The sequence below is a fragment of the Bufo bufo genome, chromosome 7, assembly GCF_905171765.1.
Source record: "Bufo bufo chromosome 7, aBufBuf1.1, whole genome shotgun sequence".
Taxonomy (NCBI): Eukaryota; Metazoa; Chordata; class Amphibia; order Anura; family Bufonidae; genus Bufo; species Bufo bufo.
Window position 1 is genome coordinate 65,637,509 of NC_053395.1, and position 19,855 is coordinate 65,657,363.

Sequence of the window (19,855 nt, forward strand, 5' to 3'; positions counted from 1 at the left end):
GCAATAGTGTTGCCATCTGCAGCCTGTGCTGTCAACGCATAAGTCGCGGTAAGCCCAACACTCACCTAGGGACGACCGCCTTAAGAAGGCACCTGGCCTCCCATCACCGAGCCCAGTGGGAGCAACACGGTCAGAACCCACAAAGCCACACTCCTGGCGCTCCATGTCCTGCGACTTCTCCTTCTCCTCTCTCCTCCCATTTGTCCTCCACCATCCACCGTGCCGTCGTCGCGTTCATCTGGCAGAAGGCATGCTTCCGTAGCCCAAAGTTTCGAGCGTAAGAAGTTGATGACGTCGGATAACTCTCTTGCCTAACGGCTGACCGATGGCTCGTCGGAACTGCTAGCCCGCCAACTACTGCCATATAAACTGGTGGAGGCCTTTAGAAAATTTGTGGCCATTGGCACACCGCAATGGAAGGTCCCCGGAAGGAAATATTTCTCCCAGAAGGACAAAACCAGAGCTATATGGCCACCTTCAGCGGCAAGTGAATATATCTCTGCACACAGTGTCGTTGCCAAGATACATCTGACTACAGAAATGTGGTCTAGCAAACATGGGCAGGAAAGGTACATAACTTTTACTGCCCACTGGGTGAGCCTTCTGACGGCCGTCAAGCTTGTAACCCGTGGCTCCCGTGTGGATTTGGTGTTGCCGCCAAGGATTGCATGCAGGCCTGCCTCTTCTCCATCTCCTCCTCGGCTGACTCCTCCTTTTCCACTGCTATTGTCTCTTCTGCTGCGCCCCCCAAGCTCCCCAGAACCTATTCAACGTCCCAGGTGAGACATTGTTGCTGCTGTGCTATGTGCTAAGCCAAGAGCTACACTGGTACTGCACTGCTTTCAGCTCTGCGGTCACAGGCCGATCAGTGGCTAACCCCGCTCAATCTGCTGAGTGCGCTGAAACAGGGCAAAATGACACACGTGCCGTGTATGGCGCACGTCCTGAACTTAGTCGTACAACGATTCTTTGCCAAATGCCCCAGGGTCCAGGAAATCTTGCGGCAGGCCAGGAAAATCTCTGGCCATTTTAGAAGATCTTACACGGCCATGGCTCGCTTTGCTGACGTTCACCGGCGACACCACTTGCCCGTCAGACATCTTATTTGTGACAGCATGACGTGCTGGAACTCCACCTTGTATATGCTTGATAGGCTGCTCCAGCAGCAACATGCCGTTAATGACTACCTGTACGAACTCTGCAGCAGGACAGGTTCTGGGGAGCTTGGTTTCTTTTCCCTGCGCCAGTGGCTGCTCATGCGAGACGCATGCAGACTTCTGCGGCCATTTGATGAGATCACTGAACTGGTCAGTTGCAGCCAGGGCGCAATCAGTGACATCTTACCTTACGCCTTCTTTCTAGAGCATGCATTGCGTCTTGTCATTGATCAAGCCGCCGAGGAGCAGGAGCTGGAAGATGAGGAAGTCGCAATGCTGAATTAATTCCTAGGGGGGGCTACTCCATCTGAGACAAGTCAGCAAGAGTCAGAGGAGGATAGTGGCTGGGGGAGAAGGAGGAGGAGGAGCAAGAAGAGCATGCTTTGAGGGGGACTTAAACTTTTCGGGGATCCCTGGTGTTGTTCGTGGCTGGGGGGAGGAGACCGAGGACGACATTCTCCTGGGTGATGAGCAGGAGCCAGGGCGCTCCACCACTTCCAATTTAGTGCAAATGGGGGCCTTCATGCTCCAGTGTTTGAAGAGTGACCCCCGTATAAAAAGCATAAAGGGCAAGAACCAGTACTGGGTGGCAACGTACTTAGACCCCGGGTACAAACACAAAATGGCGGACATGTTACCAGCATCACAGAGGGCTGTCAGAATGCAGCATTTCCAGGCCTTGCTGCGAGAGATGCTGCATTTTGCTGTTGCGGGCGCTGGCAGAGCAATTTTCACCCACAGCGAAACAGGTGCAGGTACCAATCCTATCGCGCCTGCAAGAAGAGGGCGGTGTGCAGATTTGTTGGTCACTTCGGATATGAGATAATTTTTGCAGCCAACCCATCGACAGCCGCCCTCCGGATCCAGCCTCAGGGAACGCCTAGACCGACAGGTGTCCAACTTCATTGGGTTAACTGCTGATGTGGATGCTCTGAGAAGCGAGGAACCCCTGGACTACTGGGTGAACAGGCTTGACCTGTGGCCTGAGCTGGCACAATTTTCCATGGAACTTTTTGCTTTCCCCTCTTCGAGTGTCCTGTCCGAAAGGACATTTAATGCAGCAGTGGGGATCGTGACCGATATGCGCACTTGCCTAGCTCACGACAGTGTGGACTACCTCACATTTCTAAAAATGAATGAGGCATGGATCTCGGAGGAATTCAACACCTGTGACGACCACATGTAATTAAATTTCCTCATGCCAGCCCACACATATCCGCCATCACCCAGAACAAAGAATTGTCCTTGTCTTATGTATATACAGCGGCATAAAAGGCCTTTTCTGTCAGGTGAATGCCTAATTTTTGGGGCCTGTACTCCAGTGGCCTACAGTAAAATTTGTATCCAGTGACCGCCTAATGTACCTCCAGCCACATCATCACAAGTTCTTTTCTGTCAGGTGAATGCCTAATTTTTGGGGCCTTTACTGGCCTACAGTAAAATTTTTAGCCAGTTACCGCCTAATGTACCTCCAGCCACATAATCACAAGTTCTTGTATGACAGGTGAATGCCTCATTTTTGGGGCCTGTACTGGCCTACAGTAAAAATTTTATCCAGTTACCGCCTAATGTACCTCCAGCCACATAATCACAAGTTATTTTCTGTCAGGTTAATGCCTAATTTTTGGGGCCTGTACTGGCCTACAGTAAAATTTGGATCCAGTGACCACCTAATGTACCTCCAGCCACATAATCACAAGTTCTTTTCTGTCAGGTGAATGCCTAATTTTTGGGGCCTGTACTCCAGTGGTCTACAGTAAAATTTGTATCCAGTGACCGCCTAATGTACCTCCAGCCACATAATCACAAGTTTTTTTTTGTAAGGGGAATGCCTAATACTCCCGTGGCCTAAAACTAATTTTTTCTAGGCTCCAGAAGGGCACATTTTTGAGAGTTTCCCTTTAAGACGCATAAAAATATCCCCTGATAAAATACATATTTTTTGTTGGAATTTTTTCCAGTGATTCCCCTCTGTTATGTCACTGTCCATGTTGTGGGACTATTTGTGCACTTCTAGTAAGTATTTGGTGGCTGCAAATATGACCTGAGAGTTTTTCAGGTTCGCCTGCCATTAAAGTCAATGGGGCCCGCCGCGAACACGCGGTTTGTGAACATTTGATTGCGAATGCGCGTTCACGAATCGTCCAGGCCGATGTTCGTCCATCACTAGTCAAAATGAGAATAGTATGATAAGGGCTGTGTGGCAATGTGAACATTGAGGTGTTGTTTGCACCAGGAGCGTGTCACCAAGGGGCCCGGCCCTGGTGGAGTAAAAGCCCTAGTCCAGGTGTCCACTAAAGTAGTTGGGGGACACCATATAGATAGTGTAGCTGGTTCAGCTATTTCAGGGCGGGCTTTTACTGGGAACAGGCAATGTGTTGGGTGGGTGCCTGTTCCCCATGCCCTATCCCGGGACTTAGGGCATGCTCATGTCCAGGGATCCTATTTAATCCTGCTACTGGATCTTGGGTGTGGCTCACTCTGCAGTGTTTTTGTGAAGAAGAGTCCTGGTGAGGCTTTGTGTGAGTGGTCTCAGCCGGGTGGGCTGAGGGGCCACGAGGCTAGGCGATAGCCTGAACTTTGGGGGATACGGTGACGCCTGTGAAACAAGGATCGCAAGGCCAGAGTCGGGAGGACTACTGGGCAACAATCTCCCAAAAGGTATTGAAGTGTCACAGCCTGGAGGTTGCTGGACTGTATGGCTGAGGAAAGCCGCATTTGTGTTCCATGTGTGAACAGGGCTTTCTAGGTGAGTCAGGGATATGCTTATGTGTTTAGTTAGAGCCTAGCCGGGCAAGAGTTTGTTATTTTATGTGGATGTCACACGTGATAAGTTGAAGCTGCGACTTCTTAACCTGTGCTTTGCTAAAGTGTCTGAAATAAAGCAAGAGTTTGGACATTATAATCGTGTCTGTGAAGATATCTGTGAGTGTGACCCCTTGAAAAGAGACGATCCCCTACAACTGTTTAAATACCAATTCTCATTGAACCAGGAAATTTATTGGCCGATCCATGAATCAAACACCTGTTGTGAATTTTGCTGTTAAGCTCCTTGTTAGAGAACAGCAAGTTGTGCAAAAAGGATTGAAACATTGAAAATGAAATGTTACACTATGTAACGGCATACAAGGGTATGCTCCAAACTCTGAACGGAACCTCGCGAATAGCTGCTAGAAGACGAATAGGAAATGCACCCAAGCGGCTTACACTCCTAGCAATCAGTCTCTAACAGCATACAGTGAATCCCCCCAAGAACGAGACGAGGCTCTGTGTTGAGGGTAAAGCAGTGGACAGCTAGAGCTGTGTGTTTATTGTTCTTATTTATTTATTGTTACACACTAGTACCACCCACAGGGTTTTGTAAAAAAAAAACAATAAACACGTACAAAACAGTAAAACACTCCCACACAAATCCTCCCCTCTGCCTGTGATACAATTACCTTACACAATGGGTTGATGTAATTATCACAGGCAGGAGAATACACAATTTCTTCTGTCCTGGAGACAACCGAGGAGTAATTCAATTATCTCTCAGGACAAAGGGAAATCGCCAATACACATGTGGAGACAATAGGACAGACATCGCTACTCAAATATACAATGTCCCAACCATTACAGTAAACATAGACATTTAACATATCCCCAGATGGCTAGGATCTGAGCGCTCAATATATCCAAACAGCGCTCAGATGCCACAAACACAGTCAAATCGCCATGGGGTTTAAGTTTAGCATGGGCTGATGAAAGGCCCATAATCTTGGGGCAAGAGGCTGGCAACCAGGCTTCTCCACCACCCAGTGGCGAGGTTGGTTTCGCCACATTTCTCCCCTTTTCCAAACAGACTAAAAGGGTATCTGACCTTCTGCCGGTCAGTGCCCTTGTTAGTCCAGCAGCCCACCCACAAAATAGAAACAGCAGTACAGCCCACCCACAATAAATGGTTACTACACCTGAGCAAGGGATAAACTTGTCCATGTCCATGTGCCTCACTACGGCTGTGTGGGGGACTGGTAGACTGCCTTGGTGGGTTGCTGAGTGGGCAGAGACCAGCGGTACTTTTCCCTGGTGCCAGCGCTACCACGGAAGAAGCCTGGTTGTAGCCTGGTTGTTGGAGGGGGAGACCGACTGTCTCCCCTTTAGATAAACCACCATGCTGCTGTGGGGGGAGACCGACTGTCTCCCTTTTGGCTAAACAGCCCTGTTGCTGGGGGACAGGACTGACTGTCCCTACCCCCTGTGCTGTGAGTGCAGAGACCACGGTCCCATCTGCACGGTTGTGGGGCTTACTGTCTCCCCCTGGTATGCTAAGCTGCCGCTGGGGAATGGAGACTGGGCTCCCAATTCCCAACAAATCCTTCTGTTGCTGTGGGATGGAGACTGGGCTCCCAATTCCCAATAGATCACATTGCCGCTTGGGGACAGTACCGACTGTCTCTGCCCCCTGTAACTCAGCCTGCCGCTGGGGAATGGAGACTGGACTCCCAATTCCCAATAAATCACATTGCCGCTGGGGGACAGGACTGACTGTCTCTGCCCCCTGTAACTCAGCCTGCCGCTGGGGAATGGAGACTGGGCTCCCAATTCCCTGCAGGAGCGGTGGAGAGACCTCGGTCCCACCTCCACCGGCCACCTGGGGTTCTTCCCAGTAAATCTCCACAATATCTGCCCAGCTGAATGGGTCTGGATCCGGGTCTGTCATCTTGCTGTCCTGCTGAGCCTTCCCAATAGAGTGGAAGAGATCTCGGTAGTCCTGCTCCAGTTCCCACTCCAGGGTTGCTAGGTGAGCCAGGTCTTTCTCTACCTCATGGGGGTCATCCCAATCCTGCCTAGCCTCCCTCTCATAGAAAGTGTCCTGAAGTCTGGACTGTGCAGGGCTCCCGAAGTCAGGCTCTGCAAAGGACTCCCATAACAAGCCAGGACCATCAAACTCCTCTCCCTCTGGCTTGTCATTCTCAGCTGTCCAGGGTATATACTGTGCCATATACCACCAGAGCGCCTGGTAGGCATCCTCCAGCCATAGCTCCTGCCATAACCGGTGCTCTAGTTCCTTCACCCATTCCTCCAGGGGCTGCTCTCCCAGGAAGGGTATCCGCAGGGCCACTTGCTTCTGCAATCGCTGCTCTTCACTGAGGAGACTCTTGCCTCGCTGGTATTGTACATTATCCAGGGCCTGGTACCAGATGCCTTTCCTTAATGCATCCCGGCCATCCAGGTCTTCCTCATCGTACTCCACTGCTGGTTTCATTCTGGTGCTGTCAGGGTCGCTGTACTAGGACATGCGTTGCCCTCAAATTGTAAAATCCATGGAATGGTGTCTCCTGTAGCTGTCCTTCTGGCTGTGGAAATAATCCCGCCGCTTGCCACCAATTGTTACGGCATACAAGGGAATTCTCCAAACTCCGAACGGAACCTCACAAATAGCTGCTAGCCGACGAATAGGAAACGCACCCAAGCGGCTTACACTCCTAGCAATCAGTCTCTAACAGCATACAGTGAATCCCCCCAAGAACGAGACGAGGCTCTGTGTTGAGGGTAAAGCAGTGGACAGCTAGTCTTTACTGTAGAACATGCAGCAAGAAATACCGCAGTGCACTTGGCAGAGTAATCTTGAAACAAATATATAATGTATTCTGCACTGGGTTCAAATTAGGAACTAAACAGTCTATATACTATGAAAGGGTTAGGCAGCAGTGACAGAATCCCTCATGGTTACTCAACAGTTAATTATCAGTCTTGCTTTTTACCTCCTAACTTTTGAAAAGCCCAAGGAGGCACAAGCTCAGAGGCACGCTACATGTTCCTTGGCAAATTTTTTAAAACTGAGCCATGCCTCTAACTAGGGATGAGCGAACCCGTGGAAGTTTGGGTTCGCTGGGTTCGGCCAAACTTCAGGTCAAAGTTTGGATTCGGGAGCCAAACTTGACCCTGGACCCCATTAAAGTCAATGGGACCTGAACTTCATTTTATTATTTTCCGTTATAACATGGTTATATTGGAAAATAATGGCATTCTTAAGACGGAAAGCAAAAGAGAAAACTTTAGAGGCATTCCGTTTTGCATTCCTTCAGAGTCCTGCAGAAACAGATAGTCCCCCTGAAAATATTAGTACCACACAAATAGTGCCTCCTTCAATAATTACTTCCACACGGTGCCCTCAAAAATAATTGTGCCCAGCAAATCTGACAGAAATAGTGCCACAAACATAGTGTCCCCTAAATAATTGTGCTAAGCTGATACTGTACCAGGGTGCCTCTCAAAGTAATAGTTCTCCCAAACATCCTGCCAATAGTAATAATTGTTATCCAGAGTGCCCTTGTAAGTAATAGTACCCCCTACAGTACCCTCAGCAGTAATAATGTCCCCATACTGCCCATGCTAGTAATAATGTTCCCCCTGGTCCCACAGATAAAGCTCACTGTAATACCCCTCCAGTAGTAATAATTCTGCCAGTACAAAAAATACTGTGTACCAGTATAAGGCTACTGGCGTTATGGCATTCCATTTGTGAGATCCGTTCAGGTCTCTCACAAGCGGTCCAAAACGGATCAGTTTGGCACTAATACATTCTGAATGGAAAAGGATCCGCTCAGAATGCATTGGTTTGCCTCCGTTCCGCCTCCTTTCCACTTGGGAGACGGACACCAAAACGCTGCTTGCAGCGTTTTGGTGTCCGTCTGACGAAACTGAGCGAAACGGATCTATCCTGACACACAATGTGAGTCAATGGGAATGGATCAGTTTTCTGTGACACAATAGAAAACGGATCCGTCCTCCTCTGACTTTCAATGGTGTTCAAAACGGATCCGTCTTGGCTATGTTAAAGATAATACAAACAGATCCGTTCTGAATGGATGCAGGCGTTTGTATTATTTGAACGGATCCTTCTGTGCAGATCCATGACGGATCCGCACCAAACGCGAGTGTTAAAGTAGCCTAAAATATACCGTATATATATATATATATATATATATATAACAGAATATTGAGAGGGGCTATTCCTTTCTCTGCACTTTCTCTGTGCAGAGGGAGAACTGAAATGGCACCAGGTCCCCTATGTGCCCTGGCCACATGCTCCACCTTCCCCCTTTATTGCTACTCCCCTGCTATCCAGTAATCATCAGATTGCTTAATGGTAAGGATACACCTGTCATTAAATAAGCAAACAGGCATATAGCTTGTCATTCTTGCCAGCATAACCGAAGACTCAGTTCTTTCCAGCTCGGCCCCCACTGAGATGACTGATCATCATTGTGATTTTGGTGAAAAAAAGAAAGAATATTATTAAGGAATTGGAGAGCCGCAGTTATCTTCTATTGTCCTGATCATCATGGCTGGTTTCATCATCATCATCAGCCTAATCCTCCTACAAAAGTGACTGCTGCTCCTCCTTCTTCTCCAGCTCATACAGGTGATCCAGCATACGCAAGGTGGAATTCCAGTGAGTTAGAATTTCAAATAAGAATGACTCAAATGTGAGGACAGTCTCCTGGACATGGCCAGCAAACCTCGTCAAGCCAGTGTACTTTTTCAAAAAGCATTGCATGACTAAATTTATCATGTGCGCCATGCAGGGAGCCTGTTTTATTTCCCCAAAATGCAGTGCGTACACGATGTTTATGCTATTTGCGACTTTTGGAGCTTCTATCACTTTTCTAAAGTGGCAAGAAAGAGTAAGGAAAAAGGCTTCCTGCAGCCAGAAACTGGTGTAAGTTATAGGTCCCAGGCCCTAGCTGGTGTACAGTCGTGGCCAAAAGTTTTGAGAATGACATAAATATTAGTTTTCACAAAGTTTGCTGCTAAACTGCTTTTAGATCTTTGTTTCAGTTGTTACTGTGATGTAGTGAAATATAATTACACGCACTTCATACGTTTCAAAGGCTTTTATCGACAATTACATGACATTTATGCAAAGAGTCAGTATTTGCAGTGTTGGCCCTTCTTTTTCAGGACCTCTGCAATCCGACTGGGCATGCTCTCAATCACCTTCTGGGCCAATTCCTGACTGATAGCAACCCATTCTTTCATAATCACTTCTTGGAGTTTGTCAGAATTAGTGGGTTTTTGTTTGTCCACCCGCCTCTTGAGGATTGACCACAAGTTCTCAATGGGATTAAGATCTGGGGAGTTTCCAGGCCATGGACCCTTATGGCACGGTGCTCCATCGTGCTGGAAAATGCATTGTTCTTCACCAAACTGTTGTTGGATTGTTAGAAGAAGTTGCTGTTGGAGGGTGTTTTGGTGCCATTCTTTATTCATGGCTGTGTTTTTGGGCAAAATTGTGAGTGAGCCCAATCCCTTGGATGAGAAGCAACCCCACACATGAATGGTCTCAGGATGCTTTACTGTTGGCATGACACAGGACTGATGGTAGCGCTCACCTTTTCTTCTCCGGACAAGCCTTTTTCCAGATGCCCCAAACAATCGGAAAGAGGCTTCATCGGAGAATATGACTTTGCCCCAGTCCTCAGCAGTCCATTCACCATACTTTCTGCAGAAGATCAATCTGTCCCTGATGTTTTTTTTGGAGAGAAGTGGCTTCTTTGCTGCCCTTCTTGACACCAGGCCATCTTCCAAAAGTCTTGGCCTCACTGTGCGTGCAGATGCGCTCACACCTGCCTGCTGCCATTCCTGAGCAAGCTCTGCACTGGTGGCACTCCGATCCTGCAGCTAAATCCTCTTTAGGAGACGATCCTGGCGCTTGCTGGACTTTCTTGGACGCCCTGAAGCCTTCTTAACAAGAATTAAACCTCTTTCCTTGAAGTTCTTGATGATCCTATAAATTGTTGATTGAGGTGCAATCTTAGTAGCCACAATATCCTTGCCTGTGAAGCCATTTTTATGCAACGCAATGATGGCTGCACGCATTTCTTTGCAGGTCACCATGGTTAACAATGGAAGAACAATGATTTCAAGCATCACCCTCCTTTTAACATGTCAAGTCTGCCATTTTAACCCAATCAGCCTGACATAATGATCTCCAGCCTTGTGCTCGTCAACATCTCACCTGAGTTAACAAGACGATTACTGAAATGATCTCAGCAGGTCCTTTAATGACAGCAATGAAAGTTTTTTTTTGGGATTAAGTTAATTTTCATGACAAAGAAGGACTATGCAATTCATCTGATCACTCTTCATAAGATTCTGGAGTAGATGCAAATTGCTATTATAAAAACTTAAGCAGCAACTTTTCCAATTTCCAATATTTATGTAATTCTCAAAACTTTTGGCCACGACTGTAGATTTGAGTTTCTGGTGCACGGAGGAGCAGAGATGTCCCTAATTTATTAAAAGGCATCAAGATTGACGTATTGAAAAAAGAGCTAGATACTTATCTAATAGCAAACGACATTGAGTGCTATAACTAGAGTTGAGCAAATCAAACGCCACTAAGTGGAATTCGATCCAAATTTCAGGGAAAAATTAGAATCGCCGCAAAGCCAAATTTGCTTGTGCTTTGTGGTGGCGAATTGATTTTCCCTGAATGGCGGTAAAAAAAATCATGCTTACCTCATCCATTTGAGCGTAAAGAGCCGGCCACTGCTATCTTGATTGAAGATCGCGCACAAAATCCTGTGCGCAGTGACATATGACGACACCACGCTAACCGACGTGACACGCGAGATTTCGCATTAGCTCTTCAATCAAGATGTCGGTGGTCGGTTTTTCGTGATCGAATTGGTGAGGTAAGTATGATTTTATTTATTTAAAAAAAAAATGTACACTGTATTATTGCTGTCAGATGACCTGATCAGCTATGAACACAGCATCTGTGGGGTATAATGACGGGGGCGGCGCAATCGCAAACAAATGCGATTCGTACCAAAGTAATTTGTCACAAAGCTAATTTTTTTTTTTTTATCGGCAAAGCAGCCGAATTGAATTTTTCAATACTTTGCTCATCACTAGTTACAACCAATTTGACAATTAATGTTGTATATTTGATCTGAGAAAGGTTGAACTTGATGTACCTGTATCTTTTTTCAACCTATGGAACTATGTAATAACTGACAGCTTATCTAATTTATAGAATCAGAATTTTATCTTCTTGGGCAGTTTTATGTACTTTGCATATTATGTCATGTTGTCACAGTCCATGTGGCTTTATAATCCTCATTTTCCATTTCTCATTGTCAGTTCTGTGACAGTGTTTTATGTTTAATGGTTCTTATTTAATTTATAAATGATTTATCATACCTGAACTTCTTAGGACAATGGTATTGTTGAAGATGCCCTCAATCGAGGCTAATTAGGTTTGCTCTGCTGCTCCAAATTGTTCTGATCCTAGGATTTTACATGCATGGAAGAACCCACACTGACACTAGGCAAGGGTCAAAGCAGTTTCTCGTTTATTAGAAGAAGCACAGCAGTTTATATAGACATCAGAGAGGCATTCCCCCTGAGGTTCGTGGCATTGTTACATTGGCTGAAATATGAAAATATGAAAAGAGATAACACTTGGCATCTGTGCTTTGTGCATTGTTTACTAACTCTGGTATGTGAACTATGTAAATATCTAACTATAGGGGCCATCTTGTAATGGAGTCTTTACTAACAGCAGAAAAGCATATATGATGTAGCAAGAACGAAGTGGACCTTGTCTCCCATCCTCATGGAGGTCTCCCATGATCATCTCCAGGGTAGCCTCAGCTATGACTTTGAACAAAAGCCTCCTAATGCAGGAGATGACACAACAAACAATTAACACAAACAGCAGAATTAAATATAAATTCAGGAATAGGAAGTAAGCCCTTTTACGACATTCATGACCTGGCCATTGATTATTGTGAACATAAGAACTAATAAAACTGAGAATCTTTGGGCAATACTATCAATGGCTCACTGGGCTAGAAGTATCAGACTGTAACAACTTTGTTCTTCCTTTTGCACAACTTTTTCCCCAACCCAGAAACCCATTTTTATTATCTCAATTAGAATCCATATTTTTTTGGTCAAGATCAGCAGTCACACAAGGGGGAACAAGAAACATCCTTTCAAGTCTCCCGACTCAACACTTACTTGAAAAGACTCGAATTAGGCTTTCCTTTGAGCTTCACTGATGTGCTTATGGTCAACAATGGACCATCAAACAAGGATTTGAAGACTTTTCTAAAGTGTCTTTTTACTACCACCCAATCTCCAGACACAAGTGGGTGGGTTTCTGGTACTTTATCAAGATCTGGAAGTGAAGCAAAAACTTGAGAATGTACTTTAGTCAAATGCTTGTGCAAACTGATCACATAATCTGTCAGACAACCATGTTGCATATGGAGCTGCTGTGGGAAATACAATCCTGTCCTAGGGGCTGACCCAAAAAGGACCTTATATGGACTAAAGTCTGTCTTACGGTTAGGAGTATACATTACTGAAAAGAGGGCTACCAGCAGGCACTCTGTTCATGGCTTTTTTAATCTTAACCTTTTAGTGTCCCGTTCAGTTACTTTTTTCCCTACCCTACTGCTGCTTTGTGGATGGTACGAAGCATGTAAGGCCTGTTCTACACCCAAAACCTTCATTATCTTCTACATCACTTTACCTGTGAACTGAACACCTGTGTCACTTTCAATGGTCTCAGGTACCCCATACCTGCATACAACTTCGGCAATAATCTTCTACTGGGTATGCTTCTGGCCAAGATGAAAACAAGTCATCACACACCAATACATACTCATACACGCCCACCTTGGGTAGTTGAGTGTAGTCTTCAAGCGTTGAAACAGATACAAAGGGCAAGAAGTGTGTTTCTGGGGTACCTTAACCACCTTGCCCACGTTGTTCTGCGCACAAATCATACATACGTGAGTATATCTGACTGCTACAGTGCTGAACCCTGGGGCGTACCATGTACTAAATCACACAAAGTAGTTTTTTTGACTGGTGTGTCACCCCATGGGTTGCCTGTGCCATTGTGGATTAGAGGGGCCTGGGAAGGCAGAGTTTCCTTTGGAACTGTTTTAGGCCTTCCTCATTTGCAGTCCCCCCTTTTTTTCATGCACTAGTCCCTTTCCTCCTTCCCCGCCTGGTTCTGTAAGGTCTTAAGAACTTCCAGCAAGACAGGAGTTATTTCAGGGATCTGAGCTGTGTCCACTAAGGAAGGGGTCTGCCTAGGCAATTTGGGAGCCATTGTTTACGCCTGATCTGCCGTGGCTTTTCCCTTTGCCTTCTCTGAGTCTGTTTTACAGTAACCTTTACTTTTATCACCGCCACTCAAGTTGGCAGCTTGAGGGCTTCCATAAGAGACCACAAAATTGCCAGGTTTAGGCATAAAAGGCATCTACCACCTCATCTGTAAGGTGGAAGGGACTAAAAGACAAACAATCATAAAGAAAACTGCATCAACCTTGCATATCCACGGTCTGCAATAAGAAACAGGGCCTAAAAATTATGTCCATTCATGTTTCTGGGCAAAGGGATGTCCTCCACAGCCTTCTTACATTCAGGGATGAGATGTTTCACCCCAGGAAGGCAACAGTAATGCAACAAAACTGAAATTTTTTTCTTTTTTTTTTCCACTTGCACCCATGTTCTAAAAAAGGACAGGAGTGACATGGCTGCAGTATACATACTAGGTGAGTTCTAGGCTCCCTGCGGCAGCAACACCCAGGTATACTGTTTATGTGAAGGCAAACAAATACCAACTGTCTGAATGTAGTGGCACTGAAAAGAAAACATTTGTCAAATCAATCACAGTGTAGTGGATAGGGGAAGTGGGAACCTGAGCCACCAAGGTGTGTGTACTGGGCACAATTGGGCTGTTACAAACTGTGGCTTCATTGACAGCACGTAGGTCACGTACCATCTGGTACTGGGTGGGTTTGGCCTTCTTTTTCACAAAAGGGTGTTAGAAGGGGATGCATTGTCCTTGATAACCCCCTTTTCAAAAAGCCTCGGACTGTTTGAGATATGGCATCTGACTGTGCCATATTAAAGAGATACTACATCTTCCTGGGAAGTGGGGTGCCAGGTTTCATCTCCACTTCCACAGGAGGAACTGGGAGCTTGCCAACATCTGTGGGTCCAATAGCCTACAGATGGCCCGACATTCCCGCAAGCAGGGCTTCCTTCTCATCTTCCAGGAGTACTGACAAAAAGATGGACCAGGGAGTTTCATCACTAACGGCTAATAAACAAAGTTCCTGGACATTGAGGGCACCTATGAGCTTCACAGTGCCATCCTCCTGGTATGAAATGCTGGCACGTACTTTTGCAAGCAAGTCTGCACCCAGGAGGCAACAGGGGGCGTTATCACTGACCAGCAACCGGGCAAGTACTTCTTGGGTAAGGGCAAATCTAACACAGATGGGATATGTTAAAAAGGTGGGTGTACTACTTTCCCATCCACTTCTACCTAAGGACTGGTGTTCTTGCAGATTAAGTCAGGGAAGACCATATTTGCTGTGCACAATTGTGTTGGCTGCTCCAGTATCAATAAAAAACGGCACTACTTCATTATCACCCAGAGCGAGGGATATCATTGGGGCCAGACTTGAATCTGCTAAAATGTTTAGCAGCCGATACTGAATGGTTTCCTAATCTTGGTCTAACTTTTCCCCCTCACCTGTCTTTTTGTCATCCTCACTGCCTCTCCAGCAATCCCTAAAAACATGGGTGTCTGTGGGGACAGTGATCAGGGCACAGTCAACAAAGAATACAATCCTTTTGTGTGGTGTGGACGAAGAGTACCACACACACAGCACAACACTCTCTCCAATCTGGGTTCTCTGTTTCGGAGGTGGTTTAACATTATCATGATAACATTACTAACCCGACTTTCTCTGTCTCTCTACACCTCCTCCTCTATACACTTGCCTCTAGCAGGAAGACTTCTGTCTGTTCTGTGAGCTTGTTATCTTTCAGCCACCCTTTATTTCCCTACATGCTTTTTCTCACTACTACTCTCAGTTCACCATCGGAGATGGGGGGGCATGTTTATACCTTTCATTAGCTTGCTGATGTTTTTCACTGTCTGTCTACATTCTTTTCTACTTCTGCAGTGTCTTATCTCAAGGTTAGCAATTGTCAGCAACATCATATGAAAGATAGAGAACAGAATCTGTCCAGCCTTAAAGCTACAGTTTACCACAGTTGAGACCATCTCCATCACAATCCCCTCCTTTTGCGATTCTAGCAAATGGGCAGGAGCGGGGACTTCACTTGACTTTACTTGAAAAACAGAAATAATAGAAATTAAGGCATTTCATCTGAGTAAAACAATTAAACAATACTACCGGTCATAACTAATCATAGGTATATGTGGATACTTCACTTATTGACCCGAGTGAGTACTCCTTGTGGTGCTACTGTCACGGTCACTCCCAGGCTAGTGTTAGAAGGTCGGAGAGGCTGACTGCACGTGATGTCATCTGACAGCCTCTTTTAATTTCACTTTGGTGTTGATGGTAATGACCACACCTCTAGTCAGGTGCAACATAGTGGTCATTACTATTTAATTCTGGCTACTCCCTTCACTCCTTGCATTGTATAGCTTCATTTGCAATTTCTGGTATCTGTTCTGATTTAAGACCTCTGTTCCTTCAGCTTAAGGAACGGGTCGTCTTTGGACCCTATCACTACCTCAGGGCATTACAGGGTAGTCAGGCTTTAGGTTCCCGTGAATGAACGGTCCTACCACTGAGGTCTGTTCATTTGGTTAGCAGTCAGGGCTAGGGTTAGGATTCATTAGGTGGTAACCTTTTCCTCTCCATAGCTTCTAGGCCAGATAACCTTCCCCCCCCCCCCTTGTGTTTGGTGTGGTGTTCCCTCCCACACCTCGTCGTGACAGCTACTTGGGCTACTTGGATTTATGTGTATTTGTGTATTGTTTTGTGCACAGTAGCCGTATCAGGAAAAAATACCAGTAACTACAGTAACTAAGATGGCCGCTGGGCAGGGAGATTCCCTCATTTAAAATCGCCACCTTGCCGGAAGTTACAGGAGTTAATATGGCTGCCAGACTGGACTCTGGATTAGTTAAGATGGCCACCAGAGTGGAAGTTGAGACGTAGGGAGTAGTGTTGATCGAGCATGCTCGGTCGAACACCAGTTCGACTCGAGCATCTTGATGCTTGGCACATGACTGTATTCGGCCGAATACCGCATGTGCTCGAGCGCAATGCTCTATTCTCCTCCCCGCACGTTTATTGGTTGCTACGCAGCCAATAAAGGTGCAGGTAGGTAGTGCCCTCACTGTAATGCCGTAGCCATGTTGGTTACTGGCATTACAGTGATTGGCTGGCGGAATGCGTCATCGGGTGCTATATAGCACCCGATGACGCGTGTTCGGCTCAGTCTTAGTCAAGGAGAGCTGTGCTGAGGAAGGGACAGACAGTGTAGGGTGTGATATAGGAATTTTCAGAGACCCAAAAGTTCTTTAAAGGACTATTGTTGTGTGTGGCAGCAGCAATATCTATTTTTAGCGCAAACTGCGCTAAATAGCAAAAACTTTACAGACCCAAAAGTCCTTTTAAGGACTGTTGTGTGTGGCAGCAATATCTATTTTTAGCGCATCCTGCACTAAATAGCGTGCAATAGTTAGGCAGCTGCAGACAGCGACATTAGCTGCGCCACATCTCCTGTGTAAAGTGTGTGCATCCAAAAAATATCTGTGACATTCAGTGTCCTTTTTCCGTAGACGGTGTCGGCTGCGAACAGTGACATTAGCTGTGCCACATCTCCAGTGTAAAGTGTGCGTATCCAAAAATATCTATCACATCCAGTGTCCTTTTTTCCATAAACGGTGAATGCTGCGGACAGTGACATTAGCTGCGCCACATATCCGGTCTAAAGTGTGCGCATCCAAAAAATATCTGTGACATTCAGTGTACTTTTTCCATAGACGGTGTCTGCTGCGGACAGTGACATTACCTGCGCTACATCTCCAGTGTAAAGTGTGTTCATCCAAAAAATATCTGTGACATCCAATGTCCTTTTTCGGTAGAATGGTGTACGCTGCGGACAGGGACATTACCTGCGCTACATCTCCAGTGCAAAATGTGTGTGCTGTCTGTCCACAGCCGATTATGTTAATCTATATTGTTGAATACTACTCCCCCTAGTGGACACCTTTAACACTGCATTTGTTCTTTTCTGTATTGTCCTGAAGTCATGTGACACTGCAGGAGGTAGACGCTCTGTGATCAGGAAGCAGATTGTTCTTTATGCCAGCAGCCATATTTCCTAGATTCACTCTGTACTGTTGCATCCACATGCATCTATCCTTCATCCACGTCAATCCAAGCATCGTTGGTATGTCATAGTTCCATTATCTGCAGAAGCATTTTATGTCCGATGTTCCACAGTGTATTCTTATGCATCACTGTTTTTGGATGTATGCTTTATTGTATTAATCCACACTCTGCATTGCATGTATGGTCTTATACTATGCTTTGTCTGTATTCACAGTTTTACCTTCTTTTGATCATACACATTAAACAAGTTACCGGAACTTTCACAGTGTGGTGATTGAAGGGCGAGTAAACTACCTGTTGCATTATTCTTCACAATAAGGGGAACAGGACAGTGTGTGCATCCAAAAAATTTCTGTGACATCCAGTGTCCTTTTTCGGCAGACGTGTCCGCTGCGGACAGTGACATTAGCTGTTCCACATCTCCTGTGTAAAGTGTACGCAGCCCAAAAATATCTGTGACATACAGTGGACTTTTTCAATAGATGGTGTCCGCTTCTGACAGTGACATTACCAGTGCCACATCTGCAGTGTAACGTGTGCACTGAAAAAATGTATCTGTGACATACAGTGTACTTTTTTCGTAGACAGTGACATTACCGGTGGTACCTCTCCTGTATAACGTTTCCTCATCCCAAATACCTGTGACATTCCCTTTAATTTTTTATTAGCCTTTGGTGACAGCATTGACATTATCTGCGGGATATCTCCTGTGTGACGTTTCCACATCCCAAATACCTTTTTAAATTTGTTTGCGCATACACTTCCAAATCCTACGCTAGTGTACGTCTGACATACTTTCAAGCATATATAACATATATAACATGTAATATGAATAAGGCGAGCAATAAGGGACGGGGCAGTAGCCGTGATGCTGATGGTGCACGCAGAAGCCATGGCCCTGGGCGCGGTGAAACTGTGCCTGCTGCCAGAGCAAAAGTAAACAATCATCCACGATACCTAGCTTCATGTCCCAGTTTGCAGGGCGGCGCAGGACAACACTCTTGAAGTCAGACCAGTGCGACCAGGTGGTCGGCTGGATTGCAGCAGATAATGCTTCCAGTCGCTTAAGCACCACCCTGTCTACCACCAAGTCCAGTCTCAGTAGCCAAGAGTCTGGTCAACACAATCCTCACCCTGATCCTTCTTCCTCCCACCATGGAGAGTCTGGGCAAACAAGTGATCCCACACTCGGATATTCCGAGGAGCTCTTTTCAGCGCCATTACTAGATTTGGCCCTCTCGCCAAGCACACTTGAAGAGGGACAGATCTTGTGCCCTCATTCCCAAACTCTTGAGCATTCACAGTCGCAAGAAGATGACGGTAGGGAACGGAATTGCTGTTTAATGAGGTGGATGATGATGACACAGTTGCCAATAAGTCAACGGCAATTACTGTCTCAAGAGGTTGATGAAGAAGATGAGACACAGTTGTCAATCACTGAGGTTGTGGTTAGGTCAACAAGTCAGGAGGATGAGCAGAGTGAGGAAGTGGAAGAGGAAGTGGTGGACGATGAAGTCACTGACCCAACATGGGACGGTGGCAAAAGGGAGAAGGAGGGCCACACCAAACAGGCTTACAACTGTTCCACGGAGAACCCCCTTGCAGAAATCTCCCTTGCCAAGGACTAGGTGTTCCGCAGTATGGCGCTTTTCTGAGGAATGTAACAATGGCAGTTGGCAGCCGCCAGCGTGCAGCGCATCCTGCTGTGTACCTCAGTCTAATTGCACACAAGGATCCTCCTCTCCGCTGCAGGCTCCGAACCCACTTTCCTGCACAATCGCAGGCGGCGACAGCTTCAGTGGCACCTTGTAGGAACCGCACGCGTCCTGTTTCTTTAAGGGTTCGTCCACGCCCCTGATTCCGCCTTCTCTCCAATACAGGCCAGGCACCACCTTTATAAGGGTGCTTCCTCCTTCCTGTGATGGCTGAGCAATATTTTTGTTTTCTACAGCGAAGCTTCCAGCTCGTTGTTCCTGTGTTGTTATCCTGCTTCCGACCTTAGCCTGTATCCTGACCTCGTCTCTGCCTGATCCTCCTGTACCTCGCTGCTCTAAAGTGTATGATTCGGATTGTCGACCACGTCTCTGTCTGCTGTTTAGCTTGTTACACCTGCTGCACATGAGCTATTCAGCTCTGCTGTTCTAACAGCTCCAGCTCTACTTAATCACCAACTCAGCTCTGCTTCATCTGACTCTGCTGCTGCGCTTCTTCCATCCAGCGACAGCTTGCTCCAACTGCCTGTATCCCCAGTGCCTGCACCGGGGCGTTCTGCCACTTAGCCGGGACCATTCTTGCGGTAGTGACCTGGTGTCTCCCCTGCAGATAAGACCAGCTTCCGCATCCCAGAGCGGGATAAAGGGTGAAGACCAGGGGAACACTTAGATTCTGCTCCCAGGCTTGGCCCAAAGCCAAACCGGTAAGTGGCACAGGGGGTCCACACCCGTTGGAGCGTTACAAGGAAAGTGCAGACGACAAAAGAATAGTCGTTTGCAACCTGTGCCATACCAAAATGAG